Source organism: Monodelphis domestica, chromosome 4, assembly GCF_027887165.1.
Source record: "Monodelphis domestica isolate mMonDom1 chromosome 4, mMonDom1.pri, whole genome shotgun sequence".
Classification (NCBI taxonomy): Eukaryota; Metazoa; Chordata; class Mammalia; order Didelphimorphia; family Didelphidae; genus Monodelphis; species Monodelphis domestica.
In genome coordinates this window covers 134,256,859-134,284,325 of record NC_077230.1, presented here as the reverse complement: position 1 = coordinate 134,284,325, position 27,467 = coordinate 134,256,859, and the positions used below count along the sequence as shown (strand labels likewise).

Genomic DNA, 27,467 nt, shown 5'->3' with positions numbered 1-27,467 from the left:
GAAGTTTACCAGGGGCTAGGCACTGGGGAGATGCAAAGTTTAGGTAAGACATGAGTCTCTCTGCCCGTGTGGAGTTTGTAATCTAAGTAACATAGATTGCCTTTCCTTGGTTGTTTCTGTCTCTGTTCTACCTGGCCACCACCCACTATCTCCTAACTAAATTACAAACTCTGAAGGCAAACTTTTGTAGCACTGTTCTAAGTATACAGAAAGCCTTTGAGTACATGCTTTGGAAATGGTGTTCTCAGACACAATGTTACAGGTACCACTATTGGCTTTTACTGACACAAGTTGATAATGAAACCTTTTGAATGAACTACCTTTGAGCTCGAGTGATCACACATTACATCTTGGCATTATTATGGACTCAGGATCGAAGATAATCTTCTTGAAACTGAATGAGATAGGGTCCCTAGTTCCCAAAAAGTAGCTTGATTTTTGAAACTGTTAAATTGAACCAACTTCAAATGGTTTCAGTCACAGTGTGTGCATGTGTTTTCATAAACTGTACAAGTGTTGTGTATAATTATTTCATTAACTCCCAGTAAGGAAGCAGGATATTATTACCCATTCTGGCCTCTTCTAACCAAAGTGGAAGTTGCTATAGCCCTTCATAATCCAAGAAGCTACCAACTCCAAGATTCTAGTAATATTCTTTAGTTGGATCTAAATTAATTCAGTAAAGAAGAAACATAATTATATAAGAAAAATAAAAATGGCAAAGTCATCCAAAAGTGGACAGATGTCTGGATTATTTATTTGGATTTGGGTTTTTTTGCTTGTTGTTCTGGGTGTGTTGTTTTGATGATGGTGGTGCTTGTTTATTTTTTCTTTAATGAATTCTCTGCTCTATCTCCCACCTCCTTTTCTTCTCTCCTGTTCTATGAACCTTGTCAAAAACAAACGGAGAGTGATGGTAAAAGCAGCAGGAGGAAATTCTAAAAATGAGGACAAATACCAAGAGTTGTCATAAAGTAGCACTGTGCTTTTCATGGTTCGTTAATGCAGTCCTGCTATTTCTCCCCTCCCTCCTCTGCTTTTAATTTTATTTAGAAATGTGAAATATACTTTATAACTTTCCTCCAGAGTCCTGCTGGGGGAGGGGCAGATTTATCTGGTGCCCTATATACTTTAGCATAGGACAAAATCAATAGGTATCAAATCCAATAATTCAATTTGACAAGTATTTATTAAGCACCAGGTACCTAAGTGCTTTCTGTAGCTATTCATACAAACCAATTTGACCACTGAAGGCCAAAGTTCTTAGCCCCTTCTGTTTCAAAGACCCCTCTGGCAATCTGATGAAGCCTATAGATCTCTTCTCAAAATTATTTTTCTAAAAACATAAAATAAAGTATGTAGGATTGCAAAAGGAGCCAGTCATATAGATTACAATGTAGATATCAAATTGTTAAAGAAAGACAAGGTCAAAGATCTCAGGTTAAGAACAAATAAGACCTCATGGAAAATGGTTGTGGAATGACACAGGGTGTTTGAGGTGATTCAATGTTTGTCCATTTGTTGTTGTTGTTTTCCCACTGAATTGACTGGTAAATTTGGTGCATATGTCCATGATCTGGCTCTGGAAAGCAGAGTCAGATTTTCTTTATGTTCTGGGAGTCCCAGGACTAAACATTTGGAACCTAATTATTATCCCCCTTATCTACCCCCACATCACCCCAGAGGCTAGAACAATTCATCTCCATATTGGAGAAGGGATGACTAGATATTGGTCCCCAGGGCATGGTTTGGAGGCACAAAAAGACTCACAAAAGCCAGAGGAAGGAAGGAAATGTTGGAGGTTGGAATAAAATCCTTCATCCCTTATAGATACTTCTGGCATTTTTCTAGGAAAATGAATATGATTCTCATCTTTCTCCTTGTTAGTTCAGTGAAATGGTGGAGAGAGGGAAGGTGGGAGGGAGGAAAGCTGCTATGAACAAGGTATCTGGGGAATGTGGCTAGAAGGTAAAATAAGAGGGAAACTTAAAATAGGTTGTGACTGCCATCGTATCCCCATCAGAGGTCACTGCCCTAATTTTTAAGGAGTACTGCATGAACCAAGAAGTTGTGATCCCCATAGGCACAGGAGGCTAGCTATTCCTTATTCATTCACCAAATACCTACTCATTGCCTACTTCTTCATCTCTTTCGCTGGATCTACTTTTAACCATAAGTGTTCCACAGGGCTCTATCTTGAACCCTCTTCTTTTCTCCCTCTGTAGTAATTCACTGGGTGATCTCATCTTCTACAGGAAATCTTTCCTGACCCCTCTACATCCTAGTACAGTGTTGGTGAGCCTTTAATAAGTTTGAGTACCCAGAGGGCAAATTCAAATTGTCTGTGAGCCCCGGAAATACCTGAGAGAGCTGAGGGAGAAAGTGCTAGTTTTGGGCATCTGTACAGAGGGGTGGGGGCATGCAAAAAAAATGTCCTCAGGCCCGGGGAAGAGGGGGAATAAAGCAGCTCTCCCCCCTCTCCTGCCAAGTGCTCGTTCTGCAGGCAGGCATACCATGTTCACCAAGGAGGTCCTAATACATTAACAATTATTTTACTTTATTTTCATTAAACTGTTTATTATACTATCACATTCAAAAATATATTTATGTAGAAATTTACTTTAAAAAGCCACAGCACATGGTAAGACAAAATGGTAAGACATATTTCTCCAGATAATCAGGCTAAGACCAAGTTATAGATATCCCAGACCTCTTGACATAATTTTTTGGAGGGGGGTTCTGGTCCAGCTTTATTGAATATAAGGCACTTGAGAACTGGGTAAAGCTGCAATGGCAAAGGATGGGGACTGGAGAAGGAATTAAATGGGACCAATTTTTAAGAGGGCAAGGGGTCTTTTAAGAGGGCAAACTCAGTCTTCACCATGGTCAGAATGGTGCCCATGACAGCCCAAGATCTTGATGAGCTGTTCTATGTGAATAAAGGGAATGTTGGGCAAAGGAATTAAAAGAGTTCTGTATTTGAAGTCAGAGTAGATGTGTTCATATCCTGACTTTCCTACTTAATACCCATGTGACATTGGGCAAATCACTTAGCCTCTTTGGACTTTGAAATCTGGAAAATAAAGTTTGACTAAAAGGCTTATAATGATATATTTAGTCAGAAGACATTATTAAAGCATCAAAGGAAAAGAGATTGTTAAGGAAAGGTGACTGGGTGATCCTAGAAATGTTTGCAAGGAGAAAGAAGTAAGACAAATCATTCTTGTCCAGTGTGTTGAGTGGCAATAGTCAAGGTACTACAGATGAAATCCTGAGGAAAAAAAATAGTCAAGATAATAGTGCCTTTGGGGCAATGCCACTGTTTCATAATTGCAGGATGATGTAATGATTGGGAAAAGAAGAAATGTAACAGAAAGGATACATTATTAACAACTCTAAGAGGAAAAACAGCATTCAATAGACATGGAAGGGGCAAAACTTACATGGATGGGTACAAGGGCACAGAGAATGGTTTCAAGAAAGGAATCAGATAGCTCATGACTGAAACTGTGAGATCCTATGCAGAGGAGACAATTTGCTAACCAAGGAAAGTCAAGGGCATTTTCTTAGAGCAACAGTCTTGTTTTTGATGATCATTTCTTGAACAATGGGAGGAAAGCAAAGAGAGAGGCAATTAGATGGTAAAGGACTTGTTTTTGGCCAGTCATGGTCCTGTCCTGGGAATAAGGTAACCGGTGATCATAGGCAATAATGGGAGGCTGAATGATTAAGAGTACTAAGACTGGTTATAGAGAGCTAAGTCTGGTTGATTTATTTCCTTAAATGCACCTCAGCCCCAAGACCAACTCCAGTGATGAATTGATTACTTTCTTCAAGGTAGTTGGAGAGGACAGAGTCTAAGTAGGGTAGTGGTGAAGGGCAGGGATATGGCATGGGAAAAGATATGTAAAGACCTTGGGCTGATCGTTGCAGCCCCAATGACTCAAAGTTTTTCTGACTACTCACTTTAATTTATATGTTGTTTTCTCCTCAAATATGCATCCTACCTTGTTCATCAATATCTTTAACTTCTACCATTTGAACCTTTCCTCCATCTCAGCCACAAATAGCATTTATCAATTGTTTGATCTTGATACACACCATTATTCCACCTTCACATTGTATAACTCTGAACTTCCTCTGACGATAACTTCCTATACTTCCCCCTCTACTTGCACTTCTTCCTTTCTAATCATATTTTCCATCTGCATTACAAATTTCTCCTCTCCCTGCTTTCTCTATCCCAAACTTTTGTTCTGCATTCACTTTTCTTCCTTCAAAATCCCCACCCTATAGATAACACTACTCTGTATCTTGGGACCCCTTGTCCCTTGTATCATTGATGTCCATTATGTCCCATACTCTATGATCTGCCTCCTCTATGGTCATTTGAACATTGATTGAAGATGCTATACAACCTTGACCTTGGTTCACTCTCACTTTATATTTTCTGATATTTACTGGGCCCTCATTCCTCTATGCCAAGCTTTTATGCTACACCAAACTACATATACTATTCCTCTCCTTCTCAACAGAATGTACTAACTCACATATCATTGAGGAAATTAACTTCATCCATCAGAAATTCCATATATTCCCCAAAACTCTAAGTTAGTATCATCCCCTAATATCTCCTTCCTGGCTCCATGTTCAGTGAAAGTCACAGTCATTCTCTCTAGCAATGACAATCCCTCTATTCATGCCTTTACCCCATTAATACCTATAGCTTGCCTTTTGAATCACTTTCTCTCTCCCTAGTATTCAATCTCTTCTTATTCCATTTTTCCATGCTGGCTATAAACATGTTTAGATTTCCCCTATTCTTAAAAATCTCAACCTTATTTTGTCATCACCTCAAAGTATTATCCTATATCAATTTTTCATTTTACAGTCAAACTCCAAGAAAAAGTTGTCTTTATGTGTGGCTTTTACTTTCTTACGTCTCAGTCCATAACAATCTGGCTTTACTTTGCCAAAATTAGTGATGATCAATTATCTCTTTATTGATGTATCCTTTGGTCTTTACTTCTTAAACTGTCTACAACATTTGACACTTTTTGGACATTCCCTCCTTCCTAGCTATCCTTTCCTCTTAGTATTATTTTTTATACCTCTGTTGCCCTTCTTCAATGTCCTACCAATCCTAGTTATTCTTTTCAGGATCAATCATCCATGCTCCACCCCTAAGGAAAATTAATATTGGATTGCATTATTTAACAACCATAATGTCTCCACGAATCTATCCATTTCCTCAGACCCCACTTCTGAAGGTCAGACAGGTTCTGAAGGGTGTAACTGAGTAGGGTAATCACTCCTTGTTTTCAAAGCATCTGCTTATTAAGCCAGCTTGAGAAAGGCTCCTTGATTCTGTTTACCCCATAAATGGAAAAAGGTTGAGTTAAGACTCTCACCAGGGGATGACTCTTGTGTCCTTGCTCTTCCTAAACAAAATTTGGGATGTCCTTCTCCCCAGCACAAACTGAGGAAAAACTGAGTAAGATTACTTTTGATTTTCTGGCCAGGATTACTGGAAGCAGTGGGGGCTCATGAAACAGCTAATATTCCTTGAATGTCAAAGAAGTGAGTGATAAGCTACATCAGAAAGCCAGCCCACTTTCCCTAGCTGTAGATTGATCAGGAAGATTATTTGTGCCCTCTAATGATGAAATAGGGAAGAGCTGAGAACTATTAACCCATATCCTTGTTAAAATGCCCACCAATCAGAATTTTCTGACATATGCTGGTGGAGATCCAAATGATGTACTCTCAGGCCAATCAGACCTAGGTTTGACAAGTTCTGTAGGTCCTCACTTTGGGCTTATTGGCACAAATGGAAGCTAGCCATTGGCCTCTTGATTGCCAGATGGCATAACAGAGGATAATTGATGATAAAGGGTATCTCACTCAGAGAGTTGCCTCAGTGTGCTCTTTGTTAAAGTGTACTTACTACACCCCAAAACTTTGATTCTACTCTCTGACTCTGTTCTCAGCTCTCTGCTCTTCCCTGATTTTATACTCTTCTTTTTTTAACTCTCAACCATCTCATTGGTTCTACTATCATCTCTATGCAAAACACCATAAAAATCTACATACCCAATATTTATCTCTTTCCACAACTCATTCCACATTTTTAATTGTCTGCTGAAGAGTTCCATCTGGATGTGCCATAGGTTTCTCACACTAATACACCCAAAACAGAACTCACTATCTTTTCTCATAGTCATATGCTTCTCATAATTTCCTTAGATTTACATGGTCTACCACTCTCCTTTCATTCACCCAAGTTTGTATCTGAGTAGAGTACCACAAATTCCATAGGTATCACAAAGAACTGACCGATATTGTCAAAGGCTTCAGAGATCAAAAAAGATAAGAAGAAATAAGGTGGTTGTTCACCAGACCAACCCCTCAAATCTGAAATAGTTTTTGAAAGAAATTTAGTAGTTCATTTAGCAGGGGAAAATGAGCAAGAAAGATGTGTGGCTCCCTCTCCCCAGGTTCTGGAAGGTCTATATTATATAAGATTTTAACAAAGATATCCACATACAAGTCACATATGTGTCACATGTACTTCACATATACTTTGGTTAAGCAATTTCACTAAGAGAGCAACTTGAAAACAAGATGAATTGATATGGATATGAGTAGATTTAAAAATAAAATTTGGGTAAAACTCAAACCCAGAGGGAATCCAAATCAAGCCCTGGGTATGGTAACCCCAAACAAAAATGTCTGGAGGAACCCAAAATTCCTTGTCATCATTGTTTTCTGGAATTCCCAGAGAGTTACAGGATACATACAATCTCTAATCGCATAAAGTTGGATTTAAACAGTATGAAAATTAATGTTTTCTGAGCAATATAAAGCATTCTTTTCCAAGGTCATTTATTTAAAATTGTGTTTGCTTATTGGAAAAGTTGTATTACACAGCTATTTGCACATGTTATAATATGCTTTCAAATTAACATATCATATGAATGTTTTCTTTATCAAGAGAAAAGGTAAAATATAATAATTCTATTGCAATACATGAGTCAACTTTGGAAACTTTCTTCTATTACAATGTTAATATATTACTCAGGAAAATTTAATTCATTTTTGTTATAAATATGAAATAAATTATAATAAATATGCTTATTCAAGAGAAACAAATTCTCACATTAGCTATGTCCAAAAATCTATGTCTCATTCTTTTTTTTCCATCCCCAAAAAGGGTTGTACCTAAATTATCACATAATACATATTTCCCTGTTAATCACTTCTTAACAAAGATCTAATTGTCTTTGAAGCAAGATATTTCAATAGAGTAGTCAGGATAGAAACCAGATTGCAAGAATTTAAGGAATAAGGTCATAATGAGGAAACCAAGGCAATGAGTATACTGCTATAAAAGGTGAGACAAAGAACAAGAAAGTATGATAAGTAAAGAGGGTAGCATGTTCATGAAAATGTTCTTCTAGGAAAAGGGAAACCTATGTTTGTAGGGTTAAGGGAGAACAACCAGTAAGTAAGTAAAAAATGAAAATTCATCAGAGAGAGGACAATTGAGTGAGATCACAAAGAAAAAAAGGAAGAATGAGAGAAAAAGTAAAAACAAGGATTAATTTTGTTACAAAAAACTGTCTCTTCTTCTGAGACTTGAGGGAAGTGGGAGAGTTGGATAGAGTCTAGGATTTTTTTTTCCTATGAAGACATGATGTTCCTAAAATGTCCAAAGAGTTAAAGCTTATACTATCAAACTCCTATTGTCTAAGGGAGATGTATTAAACTAGAGGCTGGAGGAAAAACTCCTAAGTGAGGCCAGAACCAAATTAAAATGTAATTGGAAAATGTTTAACAAAATAAGTAAAAAAAATAAAAAATACAATATAATTAATGTTAATTTCTTCTTTTTAAAACCAATATGTAGACTGTAGGGAACTATTTCTAATTGAGTTTGATACCACTAGCTTAATTAAAGTTTAAAAGAGAGCAGCTTATTAGGACTCAGGGTCCCTCTGACTTAGCAGATGTCCCACTGCCATATTAGTCATCATACCCTTCTAACTAAATGTATTTCTATATGGAGATGAGAAGGGCTACCTCTAGCTGAACCAGAATTAAATTCTTACTCAGTTTCTTTTATGTGCTGTGGCTAAGAAAACTACTTTTGTGTTTATTCTTTAGAACATTTGCAAATATTTCCCTTCATTCTACTCTAAGACCTGAACTACAAGACTCTCTTAAATCAGACCTAATCTACAAAAGGGGTCTTAGATACCAGTATAAATTTCAGTTAATCCTTCAATAAGCATTTCTTTCCTATTCTCAAGGAGCTTATATTCAAGTGGACAAAGACAACACACAAAAGAAAACTGAAAAGGTAAGATAAAGGTACTTGGAGTCAGGGCAGAGCGAAAACGTCCAGAGGATGGTATAGAAGGAAATGAGACATGGATGGCCCCAGCATTGTCCCCAAATGGAGGTTCTGGGAAGAGCTATCCAATCAGTGGTAGAAACCACAAAGGTAGAGAATACTTTGAATATGTGAATTCTATGCTGAAGAGGTATCTTGGGCATAGTAGAAAAAGTCTGGTGTGTAACATGGAAATGCACTCAGTAGGTCAGAGGGTGCCACTGAAGAATTTTGAACACTGGGTAACAAGGCAGGATTTATGCAGAACTGAAGTTATTTTGGTAGCAGTGTGAAAGATGGATTCAAGTATGGATGGGAAAACTTGCTGGAAAGTCATTGCAATAGTTCAGGTAGGTGATAATGAGGTCCTCTCCTAGGTGTGTCAGCAGGAATATAAAAGAAGAGACATATGCCAAGGAGGTTGTGGAAGTAGAATTAACAGGACATGTTATTTGATTGGGTATGAGAGGTCAGAGAGAAGAAAAAGTCAAATATAATACTAAAGTTTCAAACAAAGGAAAATGGTGGCAAGACTGACAGAAACAGTAAAATCAGAAGGAGCTGCAGGCTTAGGGGAATGATGATGAGTTCCATTTTGGACACGTCTCATCAGTAGTACTTATCAGTTTGTTTGTTTTTTTCTGTTGGACTCAGACTGATGTGAGTGACTCTATTTTAGTTACAACTCCAGAGAAATATATACAAATTAATTCTGAGGTATCATAGTTCTCTTTTGTCATCTGAATTCCAGCAGGCTCTATAATTTATCATAACAATACTGATAACTGGACAAGCTCCATTCTGCTTATTCAGAGTTGTCTGGGGGTGGGGTGGGGGAATAAAGACCCTAAGGCATCCTGAGGACTAATAGCCAAGGAATATAAAACTAACAGATCCTCAATTCTTCATATGACTATAGAAGAGAAAAAAAGAGTACAGAAGCCTCAGAACAATATAGGAGATATCTCTTCACACTAGGATGGTACATCTATATTTCCCTAGCATCAAAAAACTCAAGATGACTAACAGTTATTCCTTTAAGATACTTTAGAACCTGTGTCAGGTGACTTCCTTCTGGCATGAAAGGTATGTGGGAACTTTCCATTTCCCCAGCTTCTTGTCTATACTCAGATATTCTTGGAACTCTCCTGGCTGACAAACCCCAAAGGATAGTCACCAGTCCCCCTTGCAAGCAAGAAGGACTTACAAGACTTAAAATAATTTGGTTTAAATGAGCAGAAACTGCTAATCTCACATAAGAACCCATTAAACACTATTGATGCATACCAGTAGGCAACCTTGCTCCCAGAGATCTGTACTGTCTTAGTGGCTTAGAGTATTATCTTGAATAGGGCTTAAGTTTTGAACAGTGGCTTGCTTCGACATATCAGCACTAGGCTTCATGCCTCCTCTGCATATCATGGTTGGCTCCCTTAAACTCTTGCTTTCTATTGCCCTCAGCAGGTGTCATTGTACCCTGGTCTTCAATGTTATCTTCTGCTGATCTCTTTCTGATGTTCTCCTCAGCTCACATAAGGGGATTATTTTTGCCTCTAACTTTGCTCTTTGTACTACATAATTCTGCCATTCTTTTTGACCTACAACAGATCAACACTCATTACATTCCTAAAGAATTCTAACCTAAACCTTAGTGGGAAAATGTCTAGGTGTGTTTATATCTCCCAAACATACCTTAGATTCCCAAGCTTTCTTTTACACAGTATCCCTAGATTCATAGACTTTGCCTATAAAATATTCCCTCAAGATGATTGGAATAACCTACCTAGTGCTTCTTAAGTGAGCCTTTGTCCCCAGCTCTGAATAGATTTATATTAGCCACTACTATTTGCTCTCTCTTCCCCTTGGAGTAGCTCTTGTTCACATTTGCATTTCCAGTTAGGGATACTGTCTGAGAAGCAGTCCTCTCCTATTTCTCCAATTATCCCTCATATTCCTGTAAGACAGCTGAGTTGGGTTTTTCAAATTATCTCTAGTTGCTTCTTGAAATAGCTAGAAAACAGAGAGGAGATAAAGGTAAGGAGGGGAGGGAAAGAAACAAGAATTTGTTAAGCATTTACTATTTGCTAGACACTGTGCATTACAAATAATATCTTATTTAATCTGGAACTGACCAGGACCAGTTCCTTCTGGACTCCTTTATGAGGAAGGGATGGGAAGAATGAGAGGGAAAGAGAAAAGGAGAGAGGGTAAAAAGCAAGGAAGAGGGTAAATCAAAGACATAGATATGTTTTTATTTACAAAATGAAAGTTCATTTATCCAACTATACTTCATGAACTTGGGAAAATTTAAAGATAATTTCTTTTCTGTATTTGGAAGGTATTTGGTCATGTCCATTTGCACTAGATCCAATATTCTGGGATCGTTAACAAATAAACTTTGTAATGACTTAATTCAAGAAAACAAATTGATAGCTTTCCCATCCTCTATTGTATGATAGAAAAAATCATTGGATTTATAGTTAAAGAACTTGACTTATAATCCTGGATCTGCTAATTGCTAATAACATCTTAAGCCTTAAGCAAATCATTTAACTTTTCTTGGTACCATTTTACCCTTATGTGAATAAGGGTGTTAGACTAGTTCATTTCTTCCATATATAAATTCTATGATCCTTCTCTATTATATATTTTCCTTCTACAAATAAAGTATTGACATCATTGCCCCTTACATCAAAGCCAACTACCAGCCTTCTCCATGCCAATTTCTTCATCTGTACTATTATGTGTTGCCTGGATCATATGTTACCATGGGCTAAATAAGTAACTAAACTTTATTTTTAAAAGAGATTTCCTGACAAGTTGATTTGAGTATGAGAAGGCCCTTCAAACATTTTTCAGTGATTGGTAAAAAAAAATGCAAAACTAGTTATTTAACAACATGTGGACAAAAACTCTATTAAATACCCACAACCTTCACTTAGTTTGGAACTTACGACTAAAAACTAGCAGACTTTGATTTTAGTCCCAGATTCGACATTTTCTTTTCATATGACTTTGAGGAGTTCATTTTACTTCCCTATTGCCTAATTTCCTTATCTTTTTTTAAAAAAAGTATTACTTTTGCTCTCTAATTCATAGGATCCTTAGAATGATTAAATAAGTTAATATATAATAAAGCATTTTGAAAACTAATCTAAATTCTAATTGCTAACTAGGTTTTTTCCCCTCAGATATTGGTGGATCATCATATTCACCATGTGCCAAAGGCAGCAAAAATCCCCTTTGTGACAGAAGTAAATTGGTCAGCTTAAAGGCATTAGACACTTTGCAGAAGAGAGGATTCTAAAAGTAGAGAGAAGAAACTGAAGATGATCTAGAGGTGATTATTACTGACAAGGTTAACCCATCCAACATAAACACCATGTTCTCAACCTTGGCATTAGCTTCAATTATTCATTCTTCATCAACCCACATATCCAATCAGTTGTCAAGAGTTTTTTATTTCTGACTCTACAACATCTATCCCATTTGTTCACTACTCTCTTACTCACACAACTACTTCCCTAACTCAAGACCTTATAACTTCTCACCTGGAACACTGAAATAGCTTAATTGATAGCTCTGTCTCAAATCTCTCCCAACTTCAATCCTTTCTACACATAGCCACTAAAGTAATTCTCCTAAAATGCAGACCTGACTATTTCATAACAATTTTGTTCCCTCGCCAACTCAGTAAATACTAGAAATTCCTCCAGGATCAAATAGACTCCATTGGCATTTAAAACTCTTCACAATCTGTCCCTTTCCTATCTTTCCAGTTTGTCTATAGTGCTATCCATTTTGGACTATATGATTGAGGCACTGACTTACTTTATCTTACACATGAGACTTCATCTCCCAAATTAGTGATGATGTATTTGCTATCCTCCATACCTGGAGGACAGCCTCAGCTCTTCCTCTTGAAATTTCCTTCAAGATTCAGGTCAAACATCACCTATAAGAGTCTTTGTCTGCCCCTCAAAGATACTAGTGTCTTCCCTTTTAAGATTATGTTGTAGGAATTTATATCATTAATGTTCATCCTTTATTTTCAAAGAAGACCAATGAGAACATGAGGTGATCCCTTGAGGCAGTTTCACAAAGCCATCAGCCTCACTGTCTCTTCCAGGGTAATCAAAGTCCTTTGGCAAGACAAAAGTCAGGATGACTAGTGATGGCCTGGGAAGCAGTAGATGACTTGTGCATCTTTGAGGTTTAACCAAGCTCTAAGTATTCCACAGAGTCTGTTTTTGCAGCCTTCATGACTATGAGAACAAATTGTTCTCATCTGCCCATTTTGCTAAGGGAAATCTTCATATGCTGAAGGTAAACTTCCCCTCAATTGTCTAAAGGTTTCCGAACTGTCAGTTACCATCAACCTGGTTTGGCCACTCTGCCAAAATAGTTTTACCAGAATATGACCATTATTCATGCTACAGCTTTTTGGAGCCATAGGAGAGAACTGGGTGATAGGAGGATACCAAAGGTGTATGCACAATCCTGAAAAGGGGCTTGGCAAGCTCTTACATGAGAGTTGCTAGTCCTTTTGGAACACCCCATACATCCTATGCATGTATATACTGCATGAGCATAGTACCTCTCCTATTATAATACAACCTTCTTTGGGGCGGGGGGGGGGTTTGTTTTGCTTTTGTCTTTATACTTAGCACAGTGGAGTTGTGACTTATGGTAGGTGCTTTATAAATGCTTATTGATTGATGAGAAAAGATACAGAGATTTTTGCCAACAATCTCCCAAAAGAGGAAAAGTGGGTAAGGGTTCTTCTCTCACATGAACTTCTTCCCTTTGGTTCTTATATTTTGTCTCTATACCTTTATAATGGGTAGCAAGATGCAGTATATCTATAAAGCATTTGATTTGTAGTCCTGACAACTTGAGTTTGAATCCTACTTACCTCAGACATTTACTAGAGAACACAACCTCTGAGCCTCAGTTTCCTCAACTATAAAATGAGAATAATAATAGCACCTATATCACAGGGCTTTTATGAGGATTGAAATTTGAAATGTGAAAATGGATATATAAAACCCTTTGAAATCCTTAAATCACCACATTAAAATGCCAGTAATTTATTACTGTTATTATCAGGATCACAGGGCAGGTCCCCTACTTGAAATGTCCTGATGGTCAAGACTGCTACCAGTGTCCCCACATGAATGTGCCACTTAAACTATTTTTCTGTCCTGAAATGTGAATCACTGCTTAAAGCAGCAGCTTTTTGCAGCACTAAGGCTTTTATACACTTTAGGCTAAATCAACCCATCTTTTCCCAGTACCTCTAGATTGAGATTGTCATCCTCTTTTATCAGCTGATGTACTTGGATTCTGGGAATCCATTTTTGTCTCCTTCCACTTTTCACCAAGTGACATAGTTACATGATTTCAAGAATAACATAATTAATAGGCAGTAAGCAGCCCTCCAGAACATATATGGGGACCATCATAGTGATAGTCTTTTTAAAATGATGTGAAACTCTCCTGTGAAGCACTAATAGACTCTTCTTTCTCCCCATCTTGCACCCATTTCCAAACTATAACAATATAATGCCTAGATTTAAAATAGCAGCAAATTAAAGTATTGCAGCTTTCAGCTTTCAAATGCTTTCTGTATTCACATATAGGGTAAGAGAGAAGCTGGCACACTGCTCAGAGGTAGAGGTAGCAGTTGCTGTATTCCCATTATCCTACAGCTTTGTAAAGCATCCTATCATCTTCACTGTGGTTAACTATATGGGTCATTCTGGTCTTTCTAGTGTTAAAAGACCTATGTTGTTAACCACAATAAAGATGATAGAGTGTGTTACATAATCATAAAGGAGTGAGAAAACAACAGCTGCTGCCAATCATTCTGGCCACGGTACCAGCCTCCATCTTGCACTAGGTAACAAGGTATGTACTGTTCTATGACCACAGATAGCACTCCTACCCCTTCCAGGCTTAGTGAAATATTTTTTGTCACAAAAAGCAACAGAAGTAAGGAGAGAAAAGCAAATATGTAAACCTTGCTGGAAATAAACAACTGACATCATATATTTTACTTATGGCATATCAGCACCATTGTGTTCTTATGAAAAAGCATCTCCATCCATTTCAATGGAAATGACTTAATGAGAAAAAAATCCCTGTTCTCCACTCTTAATCTCATCATTCACAATGAACTCTAGTAATTTATAGTGAACTCCTAAATCTATGAGACCTATTTACATAAAGAAGATAATTCCTCCCAAGAAAAATCTCCAGATGTTCATTATTTGTTTTGATTGTATTGTATCACCATTAACTTTAAATGTTACCTTTTACTTGGGCTAGTATGAAAATGAGTTATCATTCTCAAGTACCCACCAACTGGACCATAGTAGGAGATGCCATGATGCAATGAGGTATCACTAGCAATCATTACTAAACCAATAACAGAAAGTTGCCCAGTATTAGTTGCCAATATCATAAGTTAAGTATCAGTAGTTATTTTTCCTTAACATGATTTTCTGAATGCATTTACACATCAACAAGTTTCAGCTACATTCATACAACAAAGATTGATGAGGAGGTATTTATAAAGTAATGTTTAACTCCACAGTGCTGTCCGTGATGATCTACATGACAAAAGGTGAAAAGCAGAAGCTTGCAGCCACCCAGCATGCAATAGAAAGAATGATGTACAAAATCTCTCTGTGGGACCTATGACAAATGAGGTACTTCTCAGCAGGATGGGGGATGGGGAAATTCATTGGAAGCAGTTTGTCATGTGAAAGAAATACTGGGTGGATCATGTAGCAAGAATGACAGGCAATAGATGAGCTGCTTGCTAACAGAGAGAACTCCACAGAATCCAAAAGCTTATCAAGTGGCTCCCACCTCAGTGGAACAAGACAAACATCAAAATATTTGAAAAAAAAAAGATGATAACAGTGAGTATAAGATTTTCATTAGCAATATATTTTGATTTAGACTATCAAATGTGCTTTCATTCCTCAATATCTTCTAATTCCCATTTCTGATCACTCTGTTCCCACATACAGTTCTCTCCTCTTTTGTTCCCAAATAGTATGTTAGAAATAAAGTCTTCTTGGAGCTTTCCGTCTTCACCATAATGATCATTTCAGCTTCAGAGAGCAAGATTCTGCATGACTACCATAGGATAGGCCTGATTCAGGTCAGTCTACTGGCAACTTATATTCAATATTGAAAGAAAATGAAACACTCTAAGTCATTTAGCAGTTAGCAAAAGATTTATTTCACTGTAGCAAGGAAAGGCTATTCAACAAGAATAATGCACTGGGGGAACCAGGAGTTGATTCAGCTGTTGAAATTCCAAAGAGTCTTTGAGCTGTCCATGGTGGTATCCAGCCAGACAAAGAGTGACTAGCTCCTTTAGCTATTTTATAATCAGATGACCAAGAAATGTAAAAGCAGTCCAAAGTTTTGTTTTGTTTGTAAAAATCTGCTTTTTCATTTTTACATGTATTTATAAACCTGTCACTCCAACTGCCCTTTCTCACTGAACAACATATGAAAATTAAATGAAACCTTCATCTTTAAGATGCCTTGTCCAGCAAAATTCGCATATTAGCCATGCCTGAGAATGTATTTCTTTCTGTATTTTAAATTTATCACATCTCTAGCAGGAGGTGAGTGAATGTCATTTCCTAATTAAAACTTGAGAGTGGTTCTAATAACTCTTTAGAAAAAAAGAAGTCTAATTTGTGTATTGAGGAGAGGGAGGGACAGAAATAGGACATCATGCTATATCTCTGTTCTAAATCAATTGTTCTCCCTCTCCCAGAAAACACCAAAACTTTTCAGTGTAAAAAGAAAAATGCTAAATTTGCATTCAGGTCAAGTATAAATCCTGGCTCTATCACTAACTACTTATGTAACATTAAGTCAATCATTCAATCTCTTTAGGCCTCCTTTTGCTCATCAGTAAAATGAATCAGTTGGTCAGAGTAAGCTATAAGGTACCCTTCAGCTGAAAAAATATGACCACAATAATAATTCAGCTGTCCTAAGCTAGAGGGAATGTAAGCTCCTTTAGAAAAGGAGATGTTTCGTTTTTGTCTTTTTATCCTAGGGTTTATAATACAATATTCTACACTCAGCAAGTGCTGAAATGTTTCTAGAATTTCATTTACATATTTAACCATTAAGAACAATTTCAACCATCATTTTCCATGACACTATCCCATTGGTCAATGCAATCAGGTACTCCAGAAGTCTCCATTCTTCCGCACAATCCCCTTGGCAATACATTGGGACACTGAAGAGTAAGGCAGTGCTGGCCTATAGCATAGGCTTTTGTAGATCACAGACAAGGATGGAGGGCTAAGTCCCACTAGGCTCCATAGCCCACAAACTTCATTTACCAGAGACAATTTGGCCAACACATTGATCAAATCAGCCTTGATTTGTGTTTTGGAACTGCGATTAAGCCTCTTTTCATTCAAATTCACCATAGTAATGAGTTTAGTGAGAAATTCCACTAGCAGCTGGTCAGAAATTAAGAACTGGAATTCTTCTAGACTTGCATGTTATTATAGCCCTATCAACAGCAGGATGTGAGCCCTGACTTTTTCTCCAATCAAATTAATAATGTAGCTCTACTAATATAAGGTAACTTCCCTCATCCAGCTGCTCTACTTTTTGATTAACAACAATCTGCTATGTGGTCTAATTTTGGGTAAGTGTAATGCAGCAAATTTTTGCCTTTGGTGCATTCTCTCTCTTCCCCCATTAAGATCCCCAATTCCTCCTGGGTTTTTCCACTGCATTTCCCCAGCTGAGGTCTACTACTCCCATGTTACAGATTGAGTTCTTTTCATGCTTTCCTCATTGGCCAACAAAATTTAATGTCCTTGTGCATCAAATTAATCCATACCCAAATTGTTAGGAGGAGAGAGTGTGAGAATGGATTAACAAGCTATTCCTTAGTCTTTTTGCATTTTAATATGGGATGATACAATGTGTTATCTCAAAGCTATTTTATAGTTAGACTAAACCTACTGACCAATGTCAATGTTTTACTTTCAAGCTAGATGTCACCTCACTGCTATACCTTTCTTTCCCTTGGAATTTCCAACACTGAGAAAGGTGACAGCCTGGGACATACTATAGTGGTAAAGGAACTCTGGGAAACCGGAGTGAGTGTCTTATCAGGCAGAGAATTCTAACTCAATTTTTAAAATTCTTGTTAACAATAAATAGATAATAGTTTTAGAATATTGGATCGTAGATGCAGTGCTAGACCTGTGAGGTCATCTAGTTCAACCCTACAAATTTTGTTGCTCAGTTGTTTCAGTTCTGTCTGACTCTTTATGACCACATTTGGTAAAAATCCTGAAGTGGTTTGCCATTTTCTGCAGCTCATTTTACAGGTGAGGAAACTGAGGCAACAGGGTAAAGTGACTTACCCAGGGTCACATAATGTCTGAGGTCAGATTTGAACTCAGGATTAGATCTGAACTCAAATATTCCTGACCCCAAGTCCAACTCTCTATCTACTATACCATCTAGCTACCCTAGGACCACATTTTATGGATTAGGAATCTATAGCTATATAAGTGACTTTCCCAAAATCATCAAGGGAGTAAAGAACTGAGCTAGGATTTAAATTTAGTTCTTCAGACTCTAAAACCAACACTCTTTCCACTGGACCATGTTGGCTTCTTGATAATGGAATATTTTAAAATTAAAATTAATTTATTTTTATTGTGAACTTAAATGACAAATAAAATGGTCATTTCTAAATACATAGTAGGACACATAGAGTGCCAGAAGAAACTATCAATCTAGGATATAAAACTTGTTTTTATTGTTAAATTATAATAAATTTTGCATGTATATATATGTGTACATATATATAGTTTTCAAAGCTATCTGCATTCTCTCTATTCCATTCTGTACTTTTTTTAAGGTCCCTTAATTCCCCTCTTTTCTTTCTTTATGATGCTGGAATTTTGAGCAGTGAGACAGGCCAGTGGGAGAGATGTTTAAATAAGAAAGTCTTTTTTCAACTGTACCACATAGAAGGGCACAGTCTTCACCCATAAGAAGGGCAGATATTGGAAACTGACATGAGTCAAGGGTTCTTTCTATGTGCACAAAACTACATAGCTCCAGTTCAGTCTCAGAATTATTGCAAACACTACGCCAAAAATAAGACTTCTGTTAAGTGCTCATTTCTTTAACCTCTCCATCTCACTTTTTCATTCTATTATTTGGCTGCACCCTGCCCACCCCATCCTCATTCTATTCTTTGACTGTTCCAGGAGAACAAATTGACATTTATTCAATCCCGAAGTCAAGGCTCACTGAATTTAGGAATATAAGCAATGAGTTCACTTACAAAGCCCAGGAAAATGGCTCATTTTCTCTTAAAGGTGATATTTTCATAAACACCTACCAATGGAACAAAAGATAACAGTTCACCACTTCCATAAGCTGAGTTTTTATAGTGATATTTTTCAACTGACAAGGAATTACCATGCAGACAACAAAAAATCCTTATCTTTATGGAATAAAGAAATTTGAAGTCAAAAATATACTGACATTTTTTGACTCAAAGAAACATTCCATTCTATGTTGACAGTCTTTCACCTCTTTAGTCAGTTCCAAGGGCTAACAGAAAATGTTTTGAGGCCTCTAACTCCCCTATAATATACAAATTTTCTAAGTTACACAAAATTAGAAGTAACATCCTAAATTCACAAAATATTAAATCATTGACCAAAACAAAATAAACAAGTGGGTTTTACCATTCCCATAAAGAGACATTTCTCATGAAAGAGAAAATCCTGGGGAAAGGATTTTAGAGTTTCTCCCATGCTACTTGCTTTGTCTCATCCTTCTCAACTCCAAGAACACACAATTTAAGGTCTTTTTTAGTTCAAGAAAGAGCCAGTGCCCAAGCAAGCAAACATAGAACAAAGTAATTTGCTCAAACAAATCTCCTTCAATCGACAAGCTATAGCAATTCCCAGGTGTACTGTTTCTCCTTGAATTTTAATGACTATGACAGAGGCACACAGGCTATAAACAATTATTTAGTCATGTGGGAAGTGGGAGAGACACAGGAAAGGGGCATTTAAAAGAAGGATTTCATACATTTTCAAAGCTAGTGGTCACCAAAATGAAAATAAATCTGTTTAGGATTTCATGACAAGTTACTTGGCACCCTCTTCTTTACATAGTGCGGAGAACACAAATATGTTTATGGTTTACTTTGTGTGGAATTGTTGAAAACTATGATCAAGACAAACTCTTCCATTTAAACTCAGAATATACAATTACAAAGCCTGAACTTTTTGCTGCAAAGAATCATTTAAGTGCTGAGCAGAGAGAAATCAGGGATGGGAAACATGCCTTTCTTTGGTTCTTGGTATCTATCAGAATTACAAAATCCCTGGCTTTTTCTACTTCTATCTTCTTTAGTGTCTTAAAAAGGTTATGGGAGATTAATTGGTCTTGAGTCTAAAATTAAAATTTCACAACTGAAGAGATTAATATATAATATTTTCCCTGAGATTTGGACTTTTGCCACAAGTCCAACTTGATCTCTGTGCCACCTAGATAGAAGGGTTGAGTTTTCTCACTTAAGATCCTTGAGGACAGATACTATCTTTTGCCTCTTTTGTATTCCTAGCACAGTGTTTGGCACATAGTGGACACTTAAAAGTGTTTATTGATCGACTGATAATCTCATATGACCTTGGTCAACAAATTCACTCTGTAAGTGACAACACACAAAATATGTTCTCAAGTGAATGAAAGATCTAATTTTCTCTTCAGAAAATATCCTGTGATAGTCAATATCTTCAAGGTATGATCATCAGTGACTTCTATTACAGATGCAGTAAAGTCCTCTTCCCCCTTCTATATTGCCATCACCTACCTGCCTAGTTACATACACATCCCTTTCTACTACTCCCTACAAAAGAGGTTAAGAGAAGACACACACACACACACACACACACTATTCTAGTATCTTAGATGCAATTATTAGGAGGAAGGAGGAAGTAGGGAAATCACAGATATCCTTTGACACCTGAAACAATGGCACTCAATCCATCTGTGTGACCTTAGTCAAATCAATACATAGGATTATGGATTTATAGAGTAGGACTAGAGGTGACCTTAGAGATCATTTAGTCCAACTCCTTTGCATTGCAATATTGAAAAGTGAGATCCACAAGGGTTAACAAATCTGTCATAGTCATACAGTAAAATGGCAGAGTTGAGATCTGAACCCATTTTCTCTGACTCTAAATCCAGCATCCCTTATGCTATACCACATCATCTCTGGGCCTCAATTTCTTCACCACAAACTGAAGGAATAGTACTAGATGGCTCCTAGGATGCCTCCCAGATCTAAATTCTATGATCAAGTTACTTTAAAACTAAAGAAAGTTAACAGTAGTTGATCAACTTTGGGGATTAAAATCAAATAATCAACTTTTAGTTCTAGTATTGGGAATGAAAAAAATTACTACTCAAGTCTAAATATTGGTTAAAATCTCAAATGATTAACAAATTATAATCAGGAATCTGCTGATATGCCTCCTGTTATAAGTAAAGTCCCTGGACCTAATCTTAGACCCAAATATGAGACAATTTTAACTAAGTTCCTGTCCTAGCAATGAAATGCAAGATTGAAATTCAAAAGTCTTGAGGAAATTCAAGTCCATAATCATTTTCTCATGGCCACACATGGCCTTTATTAATAGAGGACTGTCTCCATTAAATAATTAGTTTTAGCTAATTTATAGCTCCTTAAGACTTTGTTCTTGAAAATATCCTCAAAAGTGAAAGAAAGTCAGTCAACAATGAATTCTACTGAAACTTCCATGTTTACCAGTCATATATTTTCATAAGTTTGTTAAGATTTCCTTGAGTCAGATAAAAGTTTACATTCACAATGCAAAGATAGGGCATACTATACATATTGGAAACTTTCAATAGTTTGAGTTGGCTAAACTACAGAGCAACCTTTGTGACGGCAAAGACTAGGTCTTAAATTTTGTATCTTCCCTAGTGCTGGTGCACAGTTTGATACCTAGTAGCCACTTAATAAATATTCATTTAATGAAAGATCAAAGAATGAATAATCTATCCATGCTATGTTCACAACAGGAATTGTACTCATTATATAAGAACCATTTGATCAAGACTTTTTATTAGTCTAATTCTACTATGAAAAATTGATTCATTCCAAATTAGCCCCCTTTCCCCTCCATCTTTAATCATCTTCTTGAAGTCTCTTCAAGATGGCATTTCTATCCTTCACCACATATTGTTTCCTTCCTTGACCTGTTGGAAGTTTCCTACTTTTCTGTCTCTTGTTAGTCTTTCAATATCATTGAGTCACTTTCTTTATACTATAAGATAATGGCATAATATCAAGGAAGCAACTAAAATGAGAAAATGGAGAAACTACATGCCCTTTAAAAGACCTGAAATTGTAATGTTCCTCTTTACACCAAACAACTTAATCAGGAATTGTGGTAGAGAAAAAAATTAAGAGTTGGAAGTCAACACATTATACTTTTCACATTCCTTATCTTTTTTAACCTCCTACTTTATTGCATCCCTGACCTTAAATACTGAACTATTCTCTTCAGGAGAGAAACTCATGCTGTTATTCTTCAAACTTTTTAGAGTCTATGGGAATTCTATTTCCCCAGGAACTTGCAGAACTGTCTTTCTGCTGATCTGGCACCTACATAAAACCTCTGCTCAACTATCACCCAACTGACTGGAAGCAGTAGGTATGGGTTTTTCCAGAGAGAAGGGAAAGGCTCCCATGACTTATAGGATGATACATCCTACCACTTAATTATAACTTGAAGCATCATCTAGCTCTTACCTTTGCCCCAAACCCATGTTAGACAGTTCATTCATTTATATGATAATTCAGCATTTAGTATGTGCATGGCACTGTTAGGGGCCAATGGTCAGGGATAGTATGAAAAACAAAAATAAGGCCCAGTGCAAACATAGCTTGATTGGGAAAATGAGACATGAAGCAAATAATATATGCTAACATGTGGCTGTGACACTCAAAAAAAAGCAATACAGACAATTCTAGGAGTTCAGAAGACAGAGATCATCGCTAAGGATGACAGCATGCAGGTAAAGCCTCATGAAGGCTGTAAAACTTGAACTGGACACTGAAGAATCAATAGGATTTGAAAAAGTTAAGAGGAGGAAAGACACCAAGATTGAGCAATAAAACATTTGTATTAAGAAAAAGTATAGTGGGTTTAGGGGACATCTATTAAAGTCTTACCCTAATGTGTCATCACAGTGTGAAGTTGATCCTAAATTCCTGAAGGTTATTTCAGCAAAGCACAAGCTCTGCCAAATTCCATCACATCAAAGCAAAGAAGAAGCAAAGTGGCCATCACCTCTGGATGGCCACTAGGTGATGAGTAATTTTGACTCCCATGCTCATATGATGATTGAGGCTATTTCTTAATCTGTAAAATAGGAATTATAATAGCATCTGTTTTTCATAGAATTGTTGTGAGGATTAAATGATGATATATGTAAATTAAGATTTACAATGCAATATGAAAAGGAATTGTTAAAATTAATTAGTATTACTATCTACAATGGAGCTATAATCCACGTCACTGAAGATAGTACTAACAGTAATTGATTCTTAGGGTTTTTGATCAGGGAACAGTAAGGAATCCAGTACGACTACAGTAAAAGGTTTCTATTAGTATTGGGAATGACTGAAAATGTTTCTTGAATTGAATGGAATCACAGAATTGAATTGACCTGTTAAGGCTAGACCATAGAGGTCTGAAATTCCATGCTGAAAAACTTGGAATTCATCTTGCCACTAGACTTACTAGAAATTTGTGGGTAGAATATTGCCAAGTTAAAATCAGTATTATTGTGATCCCTAATAGAAGAGTGAGAATTAATACTATAAAGCCATTGAGTGAAAGCCTAAATCAGCAGATTCAAACTTTGTCTTATGACTCAGCCAATCACCTAACCATCATTAGAGACAGTAAACAACCAGTGAAGCCAAAGTTCTTACATAATTGGCATTATAGAGATAGCTATTGAACCATGGGAGAATGAATCTACTACTAACAGATGCTTTGGGAATGGATCTTTACCATTTCCCTAATGGCAGGCATTTAAAAAATTTCCAGATGTCCCTTGCCTATTGCTCATTATCATAGCCCTATAGCTAGCCATCTCAGCTCACTGAGATTCCTCCATATATTGTCACTGAGCCTGGATGGAACTTGTAGCATGTCTGGGAGGACTACAAGACTTGAAGTACATGGCTATTTTAAAGTTTGTGTGTGTCTCTCAAATGCCCTACTTAGGGTTAGAGGCTTTGGTCACTGGTCAAGATACAATTGTCCTGTTGACAACATTCACAAGAATAATGATAATAATAACAATTGAGATGATGATTAAAAACTCACATTATATAGCCCTTTATGGTTTGTAAAGTGCTTTCCTCACAACAACTCTGAGAGGTAGGTAGTACAAGTATTACAGACATCATCTTTGATTTCATAGGTATGGTGAATACCTAGGTGAGGAAACTCCCTCTCTCAATACAGATTGCCACCTGCTCTATAATTTATAATCTTAAAGTTGTCTAGAACACTGAGAGAAAGAGTGATTTTATGGGAGGTACCACCTCCCAATTGTGTCAAAGATAGGACTTAAAACCAGTTTTTTCCTGACTTCAAGGCTAAGTCTCTGTTTACTACCCCCTTGCAAGCATTATTTTCCCTCATTGTCTTCCAGGACCAGTACTCTGGGAACTCTCTCTCTGCCAAGGCATGGTCTCCCAACAGAATTGCTGACACCAAAACTGCTAGATGCATGTCTCTTTTTTCTTAATATCCTTAAACTTAAACTCCCTCTTTTTAGGTAAGTATCTCAAGCTCTGGGTTTTTGTTCCAATTCACTCGACCATGTTTGATCATGGTAGAAAATACCCTGTAGCCTTTGCCAAGTCATGACAATGATCACAATACTGGCTGGGAAAACTCCTAGATATGCCAGATCATTAGAAGGAGCTTATTCACTTCTGGAAAAAATGCATGAAGTACAAAATAAGTTTCTCCCATTGGCCTCTATTGCTCCCTAGGGAAAAGTGTAATCTTGGCCTTCATTCAAGTTCACATGCAGAAAGGGAAAGGACAGGATTCTTTAGTTGCAAGGCAGAAATCTACATTCTGGGGACCTAGAACAAGTAAGAATTTTGCCTTCTTTTGAAAGTAAATTATTTTAAGTGGTAGGCTCCTGGAAACTTGGCTTGCTTCTGGTATAATCTAACAGTATATTCCTTCCCAGCAGTAATAAAAATAACAACACAAACAAAACGTATCTTCAATTTGCAGAGAACTATATCCTCCTAAGTCTTCCCTGGCAAAAATTTCCTTATTTCTTACAGACAAGAGTTTATTGAAAAAAGAGAATAGAACCCAAAGAGCTCACACATTTGTTAACCCTGGACTTAATGTTAAATCATAGGTCTTCCTGAGCAAGACCAATAGTGACTTGTTAACCATATCACCAATTTTTTTTTTTCTAAAAGAGGAGGAAGTACGTGGTACCCAGGCATTTCTTTGATCAATGAGTATTCTATGTCAAACTTGCCTTTCTGTGGCTTTCTCGCTGGAACTCATCTGAAAGGGTTTACCATTTGAACTAAACATAGCAAACCAGAGCTTTCAGATTAGGGAAGTTTTAGAAAACCCTCTGTTCTTTGAACCTCTGTTTGTTTTTATCTGAAAAATGAGGGGTTGAACCTAAAGATGTTCAAGAACATTTCTGGCTCTAACATTCCATGTTCCTCTGAGTTCTTTTTGGGATACCATCTCTTGGAAAGGAGAAAGATCCCTAGATGCTTGGTCCCAAGAGCATGGTGAGCCTAGCATAGCTCAGAAGGCCACAGTGGGGAGGGGACACATAAGAGGAGTTGGACAAAACAGAATGTCAAGTTAAGTGAACAGGCATTTATCAAACTCCTGCTTTATGCTACATATATAGAAGACACATTAGAGGTCATAAGGTCCATTAGCTTTCCCTTTAATGTTTTGATAGTATTCAACAAGGAGTCCTTAACCCTTTTTGTGACATGGACTTCTTTTGGCAGTTTCTTAAAGCCCAAGTTTTTTAAATTAATAAAACAAAATACAAAGCATCAGAAAGGAACCCAATTATGTTTAAATGTAATTATCTATTTTTATTTTTTTAATCTATCATGGACCTAAGTTTAAGAAGCCTTGATTAAAAAGTTCATTGAAAGAATTTAAGTTCACAGTTATATACTTTCTACGTGGTTCTACATGTACTTGTACATTTTACCAAGACTTGTTATTCAAAGAAGAAGCAAGAGTTGGGGTCTCAATCATGGAACTTCATAGTGAGGTAATTACTTCATTCTTCTTTTTTGCTTTTGGCCTCAGTATATGCAACAGCAACCTCAACTGACTGGCACTCTGATTCTCAATGGCAGAAACTTAGCGTTGTGAAGTTGGAGAGAGCAGGATGTTCAGAAAGGTGATATAGTGGTAGACACAGCACTGACTAAAAAGTTAGAAAGACCTGAGTTCAAACATCCTCAGACACTAATCAGCTGTGTGACCTTGGGCAAGTCACCTAATTGATCAACATTTATTAAGTGCCTACTATGTGACAACTTTTGTGCTAAGCACCTTTGCCTGCCTTGGTTTCTTCATGTATTTGAAATGAGAATATTACATTCACAGGATTATTGTAAGGATGAGATAATATTTGTAAAGACCCTTAAAGTACTATGTAATTGTCAGCTAGAGACTTGCTACAAAGTGAACTTGCTGACTTGAATTTTCTCACACAACTTTCAGTCAACTAATTAAGACATGGCACATTTCCATTTGGTTCTCTTTCATTTTCTTATTTTTTCAATAAAAGTTGGGCTCAATATTTTTTAGTGTTACACATTAAAGACTCTAAATGAATGTTGCTAAATTGAATTGTCCTAATTATTTTTCTTTTGACAAAAAACTCAGCCCCACCAAGTCTTTTCCTGACCATTTATTTAAATTCATCCTCTCCTACCATATTTTAACCTTGAATTTAGGAAATAAAAGTATTCCCTCAACAGTCATTGGTAAGTATGTGTGCTACTTTAGAGGGATTGGCTTCCTATCTTGAATTGCTATCCTTACCCTTCTGGAACTCTCTCAGGGAGTTCTACACAGGTGTTAGGGTTAAGGCAGATGCTTCAGGAAACCAAAAGGAAATAAGTTGAAGCAATACATATATCATGGCAATATCCAGTTTTTCTTGTGTATTCCAGATGAGGGCTTCACAAGTCATTTTTAACTGCTGATCTTATACAAAGATTACATCTCTGCCATAGCCTCAGTAGAACTTGAGCTTTGGAGCTTCTTTTTTTCTCCTTGTAGGGGAAAAGGGGCTTGATCTAAGCAGTAGATCCCCTTTCTCACTTAATTCCCACCATGACTGAGAGAGCATGTTTTAATGACAACAACTGGCCCTGGTCCAGCCTAGGAGGGAAAACAGCAAAGCTAAAGCACTCTTACAGGGAATAAATGGTGGCCTTAGCCTCAGCAGCACCACACACTAAGTGAATGAGTAGAACTGGCCAGGAGCAAAATAGAGAAGCAAGGGAAATTTGTCTTTGGCGTTCCCCTCCCCCCAGCCCTCCTACTTTGTCTTTCTTCCTGGTCCTCCCCAGTTCTATTATCTCCTCCCAGGATCCCTTTATCTTCAAGCTTAATTCTTTTATTTCAGACTCTGACTTTAAGCCTGGTAAAAACTGTATACATCTTTTGTGTCCTAAACCACAAATCCAATCTTGCTTTCAGGATGAAGGGGTGGGAGGGACATTGCAGCATCCCAGTCAGGCTTGCCTTACCTAACACCCAACACCCCATTTGTTTGTCCACCCCAATCAGCCCTTTTCACTAAAATGTACCAGTCCTGGGTACCAGTCTCACAGAGATATGACTTTTGAACAACTAATTAATATTCTTTTGACAAATAGAAATTATAAATTAGAATG

General features: G+C 37.0%; 1 long non-coding RNA gene across 1 annotated transcript in view; it reads right to left on the bottom strand.

Moving 5' to 3' along the window:
- Window positions 1-740: 740 nt before the first annotated feature.
- The window catches only part of LOC103102205 (uncharacterized), a 34,758-nt gene continuing 8,031 nt past the window's right edge, over window positions 741-27,467 (bottom strand). The window contains exons 2-4 of the long non-coding RNA XR_467407.3: window positions 22,698-22,887; window positions 10,179-10,405; window positions 741-938 (exon numbers count right to left, since the gene is read on the bottom strand). This is a non-coding gene — a long non-coding RNA (uncharacterized LOC103102205). The remainder of the gene's footprint in view (window positions 939-10,178; window positions 10,406-22,697; window positions 22,888-27,467) is intronic.